Genomic DNA, 16,095 nt, shown 5'->3' on the forward strand with positions numbered 1-16,095 from the left:
GTTTGAAGGAGGAGGGAAAGATATGGGAAGAAAGAGAGAGGTTAGATATTTTAGAAAATGGAGTGAAGAAAGCCGCACTTCCAGCGGGTAAATAAAAGCAATGTCTTTATTCTTCAACCCATAAAAATGACAGAGAAGGATAAAAAGCTGACGCGTTCCTGGCGTCTTACACACCCTTAATTATAGTATAACTTTGTAGTGACAGTGGTCTTGGTTTAAGCTAGACAGCCAATCACAGGAGACCTATGAGTGACGCATATATTTTAATAAGGAAAAACATGTGCATGCACCATTGTTTTGATAAATACAAAATATGACCAATCAATAAATATAGAAAAGATCACTTTTATAGTTCATACCCCTGGGATACTTTGTGTCTAATTTTAATATCCAAAATGCCTCCCACAACAGCGCTTTTGCCAACTGCCCCCTCTAGGAGAGTAAGGAAGTTATTCTCTTCCAAAGAATTTGAAATGCGTTAAGTCACAATTGTGTGTAGTAACTGTGAGGAGCTGCCCAATTACTAAAGACTATGAGACTTTTCCAGCACGGGGCACCGTTTCCGTGGATATTATTATTGTGGGGTTTTTTTTTAGAAATTTGCCCGGCTGTGTTTTATTAATGTTCTGCTTGCTCGTTACTTTATGTACACTAATTTTACTTGTAAAGTGTCCAGCATTCCACTAATCTCATTAGTATCTCAGGAGCCTCTAACCATTGTTCAAAAATTGTCTAGGCCCATTGTGTGTGTTGAAAGAAGATCCGGTGGAGCCTTCACCACAGGGAGTCTTACATGCAGACCCAGGTGTAGCGATCACCTGAGAAAGATCCCTCCACTAATGCACACTTAGCTTTGGGGGGAGGGTGAGAGAAGTTCTGCCCATTCGGGGGGCTGATCCCAGTGAAGGAGAAGAGAGACATTTAGTCAAAGCGTTGTGTGGCTGGATGAAGACTGCTGGATGAAGACTGCTGGATGAAGCATCTGCTGGATGAAGACTGTTGGATCAAGCATCTGTTGGATGAAGACTACTGGATCAAGCATCTGCTGGATGATAATTGCTGGATGAAGACTGCTGGATGAAGCATCTGCTGGATGAAGACTGTTGGATCAAGCATCTGTTGGATGAAGACTACTGGATGAAGCATCTGCTGGATGATAATTGCTGGATGAAGACTGCTGGATGAAGACTGCTGGATGAAGCATCTGCTGGATGAAGACTGTTGGATGAAGCATCTGTTGGATGAAGACTGTTGGATGAAGCATCTGCTGGATGAAGACTGTTGGATGAAGCATCTGCTGGATGAATACTGCTGGATGAAGCATCTGTTGGATGAAGACTGCTGGATGAAGACTGCGGGATGAAGCATCTGCTGGATGAAGACTGCTGGATGAAGCATCTGCTGGATGAAGACTGCGGGATGAAGCATCTGCTGGATGAAGACTGCTGGATGAAGCATCTGCTGGATGAAGACTGCAGGGTGAAAACTGCTGGGTGAAGACTGTTGGATGAAGCATCTGCTGGATGAAGCATCTGCTGGATGAAGACTGTTGGATGAAGACTGTTGGATGAAGCATCTGCTGGATGAAGACTGTTAGATGAAGACTGCTGGATGAAGCATCTGTTGGGAGACTTTCCTTCATGCAGGAAAATCGAAGTTGGAATTTCTTTGATGTAACTCTAAAGTCTGAGGAAAAGTGTTTGCTTTTTCTTTGAGCGTGGCATGAAAGCTGTGGGAATGTAAAGAGAGTTTTTGGTGTTGATAGATCAATAGTTGGGAAATTGAGGAGTCTAATTGTCTCTATGGACGATCCCTTCATGGAGGAACAAGAAGTTCTTCAGTATTTAAAAGCATGAACAGTATGGTGAACTTTCAGAATAACTATTTGAATAAAATTGGAGTTTGGAAAAGTAAACGGAGGTTTCTTGTTTGGATGGAAAAAGGTGAGGAGTTTCTTGTTGGGAAAATGATGGAAAATGGGATTTTGCTATTGGGAAACTGGCAGGAAGAAGTGAAGATGAAAAGTTTGTGTACTCGGAGGATTGTGGAAAGAGGAAAGAAGAAGTCAAGAGAGAAGATAACTGGAAGCAGACTGTTTTCATGGAAGGAATGGTGGTTAATAGGAAAAATGGGAGAAAGAAAGGGAAAGCATTAGTAGATATGAATGTGGAAAAGGTAGTGAATCGGAAACAGGATTGAGTGAATATTGTGAAGATGAAGACTTTTTTGTGGAGTTTATGGATTATGATGAGAAAATCATTCAGTTTTGAGTCCGCGGACCGCCGTGCCGCCGGAAATGATGCAGCTGGAAAGAATGCGGACTCGCATAAGGAGGACAAAACAATGATTGTGATGAGAGCAATGGCATTATTATAGCATAGTTAAAATGACTGGGCCTGAAAGAGAGAGGCCGTTGAAATATTCACTATAGCAACCAAATACATATAGGAAACCTATAAGCCTCGCCCCGGAAGTGACATAGGACGCCCCGGAAGTGACATAGGACGCCCCGGAAGGAGGGAAAGTAAACCTATTTAAACGGAGGAAGTGAATGTGTGGGCTATCTCCCCATATACTTGTTGGAATAAAAGTGGTGGCCGCACTCTGCACCGCTAGGAATGAAGACGCACCACTGTGAGGGTCATTGACGTTTTCGTTTTATTCACTTTGGCACTTTAGAAGCACGGAGTCACCTTTTCTCTCGCAGCATTTGTGTCTTCCCCAAAATACCAAACCTGCTCCTCTGGCGATTTCTCCATAAGGAAAAAGAAACACGTCTGGAGGGATTTTTTTATGAGATAGTTTACACTTGGGTACTGCCCTTGTTAGGGCAGGGGCTACCTCCAGGGGCACAACAGGGTAGTATTAGTCCCAGAATAAGATCTGCTGATATGGACGGAGAATCCCTGACGGTGTCTGCATGCAAAATAGGTGAGATCCACACATTTTCTCTCTATATGGCACTATAGCACTTTATATTATAATTCATGCTATTTAACAATCAGGACTGGATATATTTATTAGGAGACTTAATCTTATAAATTTTTGTAATGAACTTTGTGTCCTGAGGTTAAAAAGTTTTTTTTGAGTCATTATATAATATATATGGATTGAGGACATAATAATGTTTTTATAATTAAAGGTTATGTTTTAGGAGAATCCTTTCTGCTGTTTGTTGTTGTGGATACGGAGGAGTTTCTCTGCCATATGTTAAACAGGTTGTTGCTATTCAATGAATAGATTTGTTAGTTTTAAAGAATTTAAAGGTTCTAATGATGAAGAACTATTTGTGGAAGTTTTCTGCCACGATGGACTATCTGAGTGAGATTGGAAGAGGAAAAAGAAATCGGTCTTCACAGCCCCACCGGGTCACTCGGGGTCCCGTATTGTCAAACCGGTCTCCAAAAACTTACAGCAACGGGAATGAAGAAATGGAAAAGCTGCGGATTCAGATAAAGAAAAAAAACCTTCAAAGTTCAGAGTGCTCTGCAAAATCCTGCAGCCATGTGATGCCCCGCCTCCTGCTGTGTTTTGCATATCTCCCAGGATGCACCTGACCAGTATTCACAATTGTAACATTTTCTCTTGTGAACGTGACCCCACAATCCATCCAGGAGCCGTCCTCTCCGCGGGTGTGATGAGCGCAGCGCAGGCTCCGGGTGACGCCGGCCGCTCTCCTCTCTATACTCTGGTTTCTCTTCAGATCGAATAAATCTTTCGCCTTTTACTAAAGATTTCCGTGGAGAGGAACAATTATGAGTTTCAGATAATTTTTTGATGCCCGGCGCTCGCTGGGCTTCCTGCACTGGTGAAAAGTAGATGTGAAGGGTCATGTAATGGTCTTTTGGCTGAGATCAAGTGCAGTGATACAGCTGTTTCCTGCTTGGTCTTGGTCTGAGGTTCTCAGGATCTCTGGCTCCTTGTTATGGGGGGGGGGATCTTCTTTCTCTACTGATATTAGGGAGTTGGATTAGTCCTTGGGCAATGGGAAATGATCAGTATTCTCACAACACATAGGAGGCAACTGAGGAATATTGGTGGAAAATGGAGTTCTGTAATAAGAGGAATTGTTTGAGGATTATTCTGAAGGAAAGCACAAGGAAGACTGCTGGATGAAGCATCTGTTGGATGAAGACTGCTGGATGAAGACTGCTGGATGAAGCATCTGCTGGATGAAGACTGCTGGATGAAGCATCTGTTGGATGAAGACTGCTGGATGAAGCATCTGCAGGATGAAGCATCTGCTGGATGAAGACTGCTGGATGAAGACTGCTGGATGAAGCATCTGCTGGATGAAGCATCTGCTGGATGAGGACAGCTGGATGAAGACTGCTGGATGAAGCATCTGCTGGATGAAGACTGTTGGATGAAGCATCTGCTGGATGAAGACTGTTAGATGAAGCATCTGCTGGATGAATACTGCTGGATGAAGCATCTGTTGGATGAAGACTGCTGGATGAAGACTGCTGGATGAAGCATCTGCTGGATGAACACTGCTGGATGAAGCATCTGCTGGATGAAGACTGCTGGATGAAGACTGCTGGATGAAGCATCTGCTGGATGAAGACTGCTGGATGAAGCATCTGCTGGATGAAGACTGCTGTATGAAGCATCTGCTGGATGAAGACTGCTGGATGAAGCATCTGCTGGATGAATACTGCTGGATGAAGCATCTGCTGGATGAAGACTGCTGGATGAAGCATCTGCTGGATGAAGACTGCTGGATGAAGACTGCTGGAGGAAGCATCTGCTGGAGGAAGCCTGCTGGTTGAAGCATCTGCTGGATGAAGCCTGCTGGATGAAGCATCTGCTGGATGAAGACTGCTGGATGAAGACTGCTGGATGAAGCATCTGCTGGATGAAGACTGCTGGATGAAGCATCTGCTGGATGAAGACTGCTGGATGAAGACTGCTGGATGAAGACTGCTGGATGAAGCATCTGCTGGATGAAGACTGCAGGAGGAAGACTGCTGGATGAAGCATCTGCTGGATGAAGCATCTGCTGGATGAAGACTGCTGGATGAAGCATCTGTTGGATGAAGACTGTTGGATGAAGACTGCTGGATGAAGACTTCTGGGTGAAGACTGCTGGGTGAAGACTGCTGGGTGAAGACTGCTGGATGAACACTGCTGGTTGAAGCATCTGCTGGATGAAGACTGCTGGATGAAGCATCTGCTGGATGAATACTGCTGGATGAAGCATCTGTTGGATGAAGACTGCTGGATGAAGCATCTGCTGGATGAAGACTGCTGGATGAAGACTGCTGGATGAAGCATCTGCTGGATGAAGACTGTTGGATCAAGCATCTGTTGGATGAAGACTACTGGATCAAGCATCTGCTGGATGATAATTGCTGGATGAAGACTGCTGGATGAAGCATCTGCTGGATGAAGACTGTTGGATCAAGCATCTGTTGGATGAAGACTACTGGATGAAGCATCTGCTGGATGATAATTGCTGGATGAAGACTGCTGGATGAAGACTGCTGGATGAAGCATCTGCTGGATGAAGACTGTTGGATGAAGCATCTGTTGGATGAAGACTGTTGGATGAAGCATCTGCTGGATGAAGACTGTTGGATGAAGCATCTGCTGGATGAATACTGCTGGATGAAGCATCTGTTGGATGAAGACTGCTGGATGAAGACTGCGGGATGAAGCATCTGCTGGATGAAGACTGCTGGATGAAGCATCTGCTGGATGAAGACTGCAGGGTGAAAACTGCTGGGTGAAAACTGCTGGGTGAAGACTGTTGGATGAAGCATCTGCTGGATGAAGCATCTGCTGGATGAAGACTGTTGGATGAAGACTGTTGGATGAAGCATCTGCTGGATGAAGACTGTTAGATGAAGACTGCTGGATGAAGCATTTGTTGGGAGACTTTCCTTCATGCAGGAAAATCGAAGTTGGAATTTCTTTGATGTAACTCTAAAGTCTGAGGAAAAGTGTTTGCTTTTTCTTTGAGCGTGGCATGAAAGCTGTGGGAATGTAAAGAGAGTTTTTGGTGTTGATAGATCAATAGTTGAGAAATTGAGGAGTCTAATTGTCTCTATGGACGATCCCTTCATGGAGGAACAAGAAGTTCTTCAGTATTTAAAAGCATGAACAGTATGGTGAACTTTCAGAATAACTATTTGAATAAAATTGGAGTTTGGAAAAGTAAACGGAGGTTTCTTGTTTGGATGGAAAAAGGCGAGGAGTTTCTTGTTGGGAAAATGATGGAAAATGGGATTTTGCTATTGGGAAACTGGCAGGAAGAAGTGAAGATGAAAAGTTTGTGTACTCGGAGGATTGTGGAAAGAGGAAAGAAGAAGTCAAGAGAGAAGATAACTGGAAGCAGACTGTTTTCATGGAAGGAATGGTGGTTAATAGGAAAAATGGGAGAAAGAAAGGGAAAGCATTAGTAGATATGAATGTGGAAAAGGTAGTGAATCGGAAACAGGATTGAGTGAATATTGTGAAGATGAAGACTTTTTTGTGGAGTTTATGGATTATGATGAGAAAATCATTCAGTTTTGAGTCCGCGGACCGCCGTGCCGCTGGAAATGATGCAGCTGGAAAGAATGCGGACTCGCATAAGGAGGACAAAACAATGATTGTGATGAGAGCAATGGCATTATTATAGCATAGTTAAAATGACTGGGCCTGAAAGAGAGAGGCCGTTGAAATATTCACTATAGCAACCAAATACATATAGGAAACCTATAAGCCTCGCCCCGGAAGTGACATAGGACGCCCCGGAAGTGACATAGGACGCCCCGGAAGGAGGGAAAGTAAACCTATTTAAACGGAGGAAGTGAATGTGTGGGCTATCTCCCCATATACTTGTTGGAATAAAAGTGGTGGCCGCACTCTGCACCGCTAGGAATGAAGACGCACCACTGTGAGGGTCATTGACGTTTTCGTTTTATTCACTTTGGCACTTTAGAAGCACGGAGTCACCTTTTCTCTCGCAGCATTTGTATCTTCCCCAAAATACCAAACCTGCTCCTCTGGGGATTTCTCCATAAGGAGAAAGAAACGCGTCTGGAGGGATTTTTTTATGAGATAGTTTACACTTGGGTACTGCCCTTGTTAGGGCAGGGGCTACCTCCAGGGGCACAACAGGGTAGTATTAGTCCCAGAATAAGATCTGCTGATATGGACGGAGAATCCCTGACGGTGTCTGCATGCAAAATAGGTGAGATCCACACGTTTTCTCTCTATATGGCACTATAGCACTTTATATTATAATTCATGCTATTTAACAATCAGGACTGGATATATTTATTAGGAGACTTAATCTTATAAATATTTGTAATGAACTTTGTGTCCTGAGGTTAAAAAGTTTTTTTTGAGTCATTATATAATATATATGGATTGAGGACATAATAATGTTTTTATAATTAAAGGTTATGTTTTAGGAGAATCCTTTCTGCTGTTTGTTGTTGTGGATACGGAGGAGTTTCTCTGCCATATGTTAAACAGGTTGTTGCTATTCAATGAATAGATTTGTTAGTTTTAAAGAATTTAAAGGCTCTAATGATGAAGAACTATTTGTGGAAGTTTTCTGCCACGATGGACTATCTGAGTGAGATTGGAAGAGGAAAAAGAAATCGGTCTTCACAGCCCCACCGGGTCACTCGGGGTCCCGTATTGTCAAACCGGTCTCCAAAAACTTACAGCAACGGGAATGAAGAAACGGAAAAGGTGCGGATTCAAAAAAAGAAAAAAACCGCTCAAAGTTCAGAGTGCTCTGCAAAATCCTGCAGCCATGTGACGCCCTGCCTCCTGCTGTGATTTGCATATCTCCCAGGATGCACCTGACCAGTATTCACAATTGTAACATTTTCTCTTGTGAACGTGACCCCACAATCCATCCAGCAGCCGTCCTCTCCGCGGCTGTGATGAGCACAGCACAGGCCCCGGGTGACGCCGGCCGCTCTCCTCTGTATACTCTGGTTTCTCTTCAGATCGAATAAATCTTTCGCCTTTTACTAAAGATTTCCGTGGAGAGGAACAATTATGAGTTTTAGATAATTTTTTGATGCCTGGCGCTCGCTGGGCTTCCTGCACTGGTGAAAAGTAGAAGTGAAAGTCTTCTGTGTGCGAAGAGTTTCTACAAAGGGCAAGAGGTGCAAGACTGGAATCAGCAATCCTGAGAATCAATACTGACCCTTTAACAACACTTGTCACATGATAAAAGCCTAACAGAATCAGCACGTAGACACGTTCAGTGTGTGTCCTATGTGATAGATGACTGAAAACCATTGTTGGATCGGATGGGCCTTGGGTGGGTCCGGCATCTCGAAGTGATTGGGGACGGGATAGGTCCAGTGTCTCATGGCGATTGGGTCCTGGGGTGAGTCCGTCTCACTGTGATTAGGGGTTGGGGTGGGTCTGGCATCTCGGAGTGATTGGGGTCCGGGTAGGTCCGGAGTCTCATGGCGATTGGGTCCTGGGGTGAGTCCAATGTCTCACTGTGATTAGGGGTTGGGGTGGGTCTGACATCTAGGAGTGACTGAGGTCCGGGGTAGGTTCGGTGTCTCATGGCGATTTGGGTCCTGGGTTGAGTCCAGCGTCTCACTGTGATTAGGGGTTGGGGTGGGTCTGGCATCTCGGAGTGATTGGGGTCCGGGGTAGGTCCGGTGTCTCATGGCGATTGGGTCCTGGGGTGAGTCCGACGTCTCACTGTGATTAGGGGTTGGGGTGGGTCCGACGTCTCACTGTGATTAGGGGTTGGGGCGGGTCCGACGTCTCACTGTGATTAGGAGTTGGGGTGGGTCCGACGTCTCACTGTGATTAGGGGCTTGGGTGGGTCCGACGTCTCACTGTGATTAGGAGTTGGGATGGGTCCGACGTCTCACTGTGATTAGGGGCTTGGGTGGGTCCGGCATCTCGAAGTGATTGGGGACGGGATAGGTCCAGTGTCTCATGGCGATTGGGTCCTGGGGTGAGTCCAACGTCTCACTGTGATTAGGGGTTGGGGCGGGTCTGGCATCTCGGAGTGATTGGGGTCCGGGGTAGGTCCGGAGTCTCATGGCGATTGGGTCCTGGGGTGAGTCCAACGTCTCACTGTGATTAGGGGTTGGGGCGGGTCTGGTATCTCGGAGTGATTGGGGTCCGGGGTAGGTCCGGAGTCTCATGGCGATTGGGTCCTGGGGTGAGTCCAACGTCTCACTGTGATTAGGGGTTGGGGTGGGTCCGGCGTCTCTGAGTGATTGTGGTCCGGTGTCTCGCGGCGATTGGGGCCTGGGCTGGGTCCGACGTCTTACTGTGATTAGGGGCTGGGGTGGGTCCGACGTCTCACTGTGATTAGGGGTTGGAGTGGGTCCGGCTTCTCTGAGTGATTGGGGTCCGGTGTCTCGCAGTGATTGGGGCCTGGACTGGGTCTGACGTCTCACTGTGATTAGGGGTTGGGGTGGGTCCGACGTCTCACTGTGATTAGGGGTTGGAGTGGGTCTGATGTCTCGCAGTACCTGGGGGCTCAGTTCTCTTTGGATTTTGTTTGATTATGTGAAAAATAATCTGAACAGAGCCATTGACTTGAATGAGAAACTGAATGTGAAGTGTAATATTGTGGCGGCATTTGCTCAGTGAAGTGACCGCCCCATCGGGGGAACATCTGAATTCCGGTTACTGGGTTAATGGCGTCATGTGTTCTCCAATTAGAAAATGCCCTGCTCTGTGGAGATTTTGTTCGTCAGAGCTCGGATACCCCCACGCTCCATCAGATGTGGTATATGAGAGGCGCATGGCTCGGGGAACACGTATTCAGTAAATCAGAAGCTGCCGTTCTAAGTATCCGGCAATACGGCGCTCAATATGGTTCTGTGCGGCCCACCGTATAATAATTACATTGATGAACTTATAAATTGTGATACCACGTAGTGTACTCCATCTACTGTGACTGTTACAGAATGCCGGACATGGGATGCACTACTAGAAAATGAAAACAACGGATTTGTGAACATTTAGGAAACATTGTTAAAAAAATGTGTCTTACTCTGGTGAAAACACTTTGTTACTGTAAAGATCTGAGGTTGTGGGTTGTAAGTAATCACCTCGGCAGGTTACCGATGCAACAATATCTTATTGATCACATCCATGTTAATACAGCAATTCCAGGTAAATGGCCAAAATACGGTTCTCTCAGTCCTTAAGTTCCCAACCTGGGATCAGTAGTTCCATTGGCTTTGTATAAGACCATACTCACTGTCTCCCAACTTTTGGTTGGCCCACAGATTTCATATCTCCAGTATAGTCTGTAGTCACAGTCCATGATCCTCCAGACGACAGATAAATCAATAGAAACACAGGTATCCAGTAGCCATAATCCTTTACGAGAGTTTAAATCCAAACGACATATCCTATAATGGTAACATGTTTATCCATCCATCCTTCCAAGTCCACAGTCTCCATCCTCTTCCTTCAATGTCCTTCATCCAGCAGTCTTCATCCAGCAGTCTTCATCCAGCAGATGCTTCATCCAGCAGTCTTCATCCAGCAGTCTTCATCCAGCAGATGCTTCATCCAGCAGGCTTCATCCAGCAGATGCTTCAACCAGCAGGCTTCATCCAGCAGATGCTTCATCCAGCAGTCTTCATCCAGCAGATGCTTCATCCAGCAGTCTTCATCCAGCAGATGCTTCATCCAGCAGTCTTCATCCAGCAGATGCTTCATCCAGCAGTCTTCATCCAGCAGATGCTTCATACAGCAGTCTTCATCCAGCAGATGCTTCATCCAGCAGTCTTCATCCAGCAGATGCTTCATCCAGCAGTCTTCATCCAGCAGATGCTTCATCCAGCAGTCTTCATCCAGCAGATGCTTCATCCAGCAGTCTTCATCCAGCAGATGCTTCATACAGCAGTCTTCATCCAGCAGATGCTTCATCCAGCAGTCTTCATCCAACAGATGCTTCATCCAGCAGTATTCATCCAGCAGATGCTTCATCCAGCAGTCTTCATCCAGCAGATGCTTCATCCAGCAGTGTTCATCCAGCAGTCTTCACCCAGCAGTCTTCACCCAGCAGTCTTCACCCAGAAGTCTTCATCCAGCAGTCTTCATCCAGCAGTCTTCATCCAACAGTCTTCATCCAACAGATGCTTCATCCAGCAGTCTTCATCCAGCAGATGCTTTATCCAGCAGATGCTTCATCCAGCAGTCTTCCTCCTGCAGTCTTCATCCAGCAGATGCTTCATCCAGCAGTCTTCATCCAGCAGTCTTCATCCAGCAGATGCTTCATCCAGCAGTCTTCATCCAGCAGATGCTTCATCCAGCAGTCTTCATCCAGCAGTTTTCATCCAGCAGATGCTTCATCCAGCAGGCTTCATCCAGCAGATGCTTCAACCAGCAGGCTTCATCCAGCAGATGCTTCATCCAGCAGTCTTCATCCAGCAGATGCTTCATCCAGCAGTCTTCATCCAGCAGATGCTTCATCCAGCAGTCTTCATCCAGCAGATGCTTCATCCAGCAGTCTTCATCCAGCAGATGCTTCATACAGCAGTCTTCATCCAGCAGATGCTTCATCCAGCAGTCTTCATCCAGCAGATGCTTCATCCAGCAGTCTTCATCCAGAAGTCTTCATCCAGCAGATGCTTCATCCAGCAGTGTTCATCCAGCAGATGCTTCATCCAGCAGTCTTCATCCAACAGATGCTTCATCCAGCAGTATTCATCCAGCAGATGCTTCATCTAACAGTCTTCATCCAGCAGATGCTTCATCCAACAGTCTTCATCCAGCAGATGCTTCATCCAACAGTCTTCATCCAGCAGATGCTTCATCCAGCAGTTTTCATCCAGCTGTCTTCATCCAGCAGATGCTTCATCCAGCAGTGTTCATCCAGCAGTCTTCATCCAACAGATGCTTCATCCAGCAGTATTCATCCAGCAGATGCTTCATCCAGCAGTCTTCATCCAGCAGATGCTTCATCCAGCAGTGTTCATCCAGCAGTCTTCACCCAGCAGTCTTCACCCAGAAGTCTTCATCCAGCAGTCTTCATCCAGCAGTCTTCATCCAGCAGTCTTCATCCAACAGTCTTCATCCAACAGATGCTTCATCCAGCAGTCTTCATCCAGCAGATGCTTCATCCAGCAGATGCTTCATCCAGCAGTCTTCCTCCTGCAGTCTTCATCCAGCAGATGCTTCATCCAGCAGTCTTCATCCAGCAGTCTTCATCCAGCAGTCTTCATCCAGCAGATGCTTCATCCAGCAGTCTTCATCCAGCAGATGCTTCATCCAGCAGTCTTCATCCAGCAGTCTTCATCCAGCAGATGCTTCATCCAGCAGGCTTCATCCAGCAGATGCTTCAACCAGCAGGCTTCATCCAGCAGATGCTTCATCCAGCAGTCTTCATCCAGCAGATGCTTCATCCAGCAGTCTTCATCCAGCAGATGCTTCATCCAGCAGTCTTCATCCAGCAGATGCTTCATCCAGCAGTCTTCATCCAGCAGATGCTTCATCCAGCAGTCTTCATCCAGCAGATGCTTCATACAGCAGTCTTCATCCAGCAGATGCTTCATCCAGCAGTCTTCATCCAGCAGATGCTTCATCCAGCAGTCTTCATCCAGCAGTCTTCATCCAGCAGATGCTTCATCCAGCAGTGTTCATCCAGCAGATGCTTCATCCAGCAGTCTTCATCCAGCAGTCTTCATCCAACAGATGCTTCATCCAGCAGTATTCATCCAGCAGATGCTTCATCCAACAGTCTTCATCCAGCAGATGCTTCATCCAACAGTCTTCATCCAGCAGATGCTTCATCCAGCAGTCTTCATCCAGCAGTCTTCATCCAGCAGATGCTTCATCCAGCAGTGTTCATCCAGCAGATGCTTCATCCAGCAGTCTTCATCCAGCAGTCTTCATCCAACAGATGCTTCATCCAGCAGTATTCATCCAGCAGATGCTTCATCCAACAGTCTTCATCCAGCAGATGCTTCATCCAACAGTCTTCATCCAGCAGATGCTTCATCCAGCAGTCTTCATCCAGCTGTCTTCATCCAGCAGATGCTTCATCCAGCAGTGTTCATCCAGCAGTCTTCATCCAACAGATGCTTCATCCAGCAGTATTCATCCAGCAGATGCTTCATCCAGCAGTCTTCATCCAACAGATGCTTCATCCAGCAGTCTTCATCCAACAGATGCTTCATCCTGCAGATGCTTCATGCAGCAGATGCTTCATCCAGCAGTCTTCATCCAGCAGATGCTTCATCCAGCAGTCTTCATCCAGCAGTCTTCATCCAACAGATGCTTCATCCAGCAGATGCTTCATCCAGCAGTCTTCATCCAGCTGTCTTCATCCAGCAGATGCTTCATCCAGCAGTGTTCATCCAGCAGTCTTCATCCAACAGATGCTTCATCCAGCAGTATTCATCCAGCAGATGCTTCATCCAGCAGTCTTCATCCAACAGATGCTTCATCCAGCAGTCTTCATCCAACAGATGCTTCATCCTGCAGATGCTTCATGCAGCAGATGCTTCATCCAGCAGTCTTCATCCAGCAGATGCTTCATCCAGCAGTCTTCATCCAGCAGATGCTTCATACAGCAGTCTTCATCCAACAGATGCTTCATCCAGCAGTCTTCATCCAGCAGTCTTCATCCAACAGATGCTTCATCCAGCAGTCTTCATCCAGCAGATGCTTCATCCAGCAGATGCTTCTTCCAGCAGTCTTCATCCAACAGATGCTTCATCCAGCAGATGCTTCATCCAGCAGTCTTCCTTGTGCTTTCCTTCAGAATAATCCTCAAACAATTCCTCTTATTACAGAACTCCATTTTCCACCAATATTCCTCAGTTGCCTCCTATGTGTTGTGAGAATACTGATCATCTCCCATTGCCCAAGGACTAATCCAACTCCCTAATATCAGTAGAGCAAGAAGATCCCCCCCCCCATAACAAGGAGCCAGGGACCCTGAGAACCTCAGACCAAGACCAAGCAGGAAACAGCTGTATCACTGCACTTGATCTCAGCCAAAAGACAATTACATGAACCTTCACATCTACTTTTCACCAGTGCAGGAAGCCCAGCGAGCACCGGGCATCAAAAAATTATCTGAAACTCATAATTGTTCCTCTCCACGGAAATCTTTAGTAAAAGGCGAAAGATTTATTCAATCTGAAGAGAAACCAGAGTATAGAGAGGAGAGCGGCCGGCGTCACCCGGGGCCTGCGCTGCGCTCATCACACCCGCGGAGAGGACGGCTCCTGGATGGATTGTGGGGTCACGTTCACAAGAGAAAATGTTACAATTGTGAATACTGGTCAGGTGCATCCTGGGAGATATGCAAATCACAGCAGGAGGAGGGGCATCACATGGCTGCAGGATTTAGCAGAGCACTCTGAACTTTGAGGTTTTCTTTTTCTGAATCCGCAGCTTTTCCATTTCTTCATTCCCGTTGCTGTAAGTTTTTGGAGACCGGTTTGACAATACGGGACCCCGAGTGACCCGGTGGGGCTGTGAAGACCGATTTCTTTTTCCGCTTCCAATCTCACTCAGATAGTCCATCGTGGCAGAAAACTTCCACAAATAGTTCTTCATCATTAGAGCCTTTAAATTCTTTAAAACTAACAAATCTATTAATTGAATAGCAACAACCTGTTTAACATATGGCAGAGAAACTCCTCCGTATCCACAACAACAAACAGCAGAAAGGATTCTCCTAAAACATAACCTTTAATTATAAAAACATTATTATGTCCTCAATCCATATATATTATATAATGACTCAAAAAAAACTTTTTAACCTCAGGACACAAAGTTCATTACAAATATTTATAAGATTAAGTCTCCTAATAAATATATCCAGTCCTGATTGTTAAATAGCATGAATTATAATATAAAGTGCTATAGTGCCATATAGAGAGAAAATGTGTGGATCTCACCTATTTTGCATGCAGACACCGTCAGGGATTCTCCGTCCATATCAGCAGATCTTATTCTGGGACTAATACTACCCTGTTGTGCCCCTGGTGTTAGCCCCTGCCCTAACAAGGGCAGTACCCAAGTGTAAACTATCTCATAAAAAAATCCCTCCAGACGCGTTTCTTTCTCCTTATGGAGAAATCGCCAGAGGAGCAGGTTTGGTATTTTGGGGAAGATACAAATGCTGCGAGAGAAAAGGTGACTCCGTGCTTCTAAAGTGCCAAAGTGAATAAAACGAAAACGTCAATGACCCTCACAGTGGTGCGTGTTCATTCCTAGCGGTGCAGAGTGCAGCCACCACTTTTATTCCAACAAGTATATGGGGAGACAGTCCACACATTCACTTCCTCCGTTTAAATAGGTTTACTTTCCCTCCTTCCGGGGCGTCCTATGTCACTTCCGGGGCGTCCTATGTCACTTCCGGTGCGAGGCTTATAGGTTTCCTATATGTATTTGGTTGCTATAGTGAATATTTCAAGGGCCTCTCTATTTCAGGCCCAGTCATTTTAACTATGCTATAATAATGCCATTGCTCTCATCACAATCATTGTTTTGTCCGCCTTATGCGAGTCCGCATTCTTTCCAGCTGCATCATTTCCGGCGGCACGGCGGTCCGCGGACTCACATAAGGAGGACAAAACTGAATGATTTTCTCATCATAATCCATAAACTCCACAAAAAAAGTCTTCATCTTCACAATATTCACTCAATCCTGTTTCCGATTCACTACCTTTTCCACATTCATATCTACTAATGCTTTCCCTTTCTTTCTCCCATTTTTCCTATTAACCACCATTCCTTCCATGAAAACAGTCTGCTTCCAGTTATCTTCACTCTTCACTTCTTCTTTCCTCTTTCCACAATCCTCCGAGTACACAAACTTTTCATCTTCACTTCTTCCTGCCAGTTTCCCAATAGCAAAATCCCATTTTCCAACAATCATTTTCCCAACAAGAAACTCCTCGCCTTTTTCCATCCAAACAAGAAACCTCCGTTTACTTTTCCAAACTCCAATTTTATTCTAATAGTTCTTCTGAAAGTTCACCATACTGTTCATGCTTTTAAATACTGAAGAACTTCTTTTTCCTCCATGAAGGGATCGTCCATAGAGACAATTAGACTCCTCAGTTTCCCAACTATTGAACTATGAACACCAAAAACTCTCTTTACATTCCCACAGCTTTCATGCCACGATCA

General features: G+C 45.7%; 1 long non-coding RNA gene and 3 other non-coding genes across 4 annotated transcripts in view; 2 read left to right on the forward strand and 2 right to left on the reverse strand.

Annotated features, from left to right (window-relative positions):
* Positions 1-16,095, reverse strand: part of LOC141157129 (uncharacterized) — a 101,419-nt gene that overhangs the window by 40,119 nt on the left and 45,205 nt on the right. The window lies entirely within an intron of this gene.
* Positions 3,684-3,798, forward strand: LOC141160480 (U5 spliceosomal RNA). Its single transcript, XR_012250237.1, has one exon. It is a non-coding gene; the product is annotated as a U5 spliceosomal RNA (small nuclear RNA).
* Positions 7,933-8,047, forward strand: LOC141160482 (U5 spliceosomal RNA). The gene has a single exon (XR_012250239.1). It is a non-coding gene; the product is annotated as a U5 spliceosomal RNA (small nuclear RNA).
* On the reverse strand, positions 13,997-14,111 carry LOC141160491 (U5 spliceosomal RNA). Its single transcript, XR_012250248.1, has one exon. It is a non-coding gene; the product is annotated as a U5 spliceosomal RNA (small nuclear RNA).

This window comes from Phyllobates terribilis, unplaced genomic scaffold, assembly GCF_046119375.1.
Source record: "Phyllobates terribilis strain yellow unplaced genomic scaffold, ASM4611937v1 Scaffold_8__6_contigs__length_399053987, whole genome shotgun sequence".
Taxonomy (NCBI): Eukaryota; Metazoa; Chordata; class Amphibia; order Anura; family Dendrobatidae; genus Phyllobates; species Phyllobates terribilis.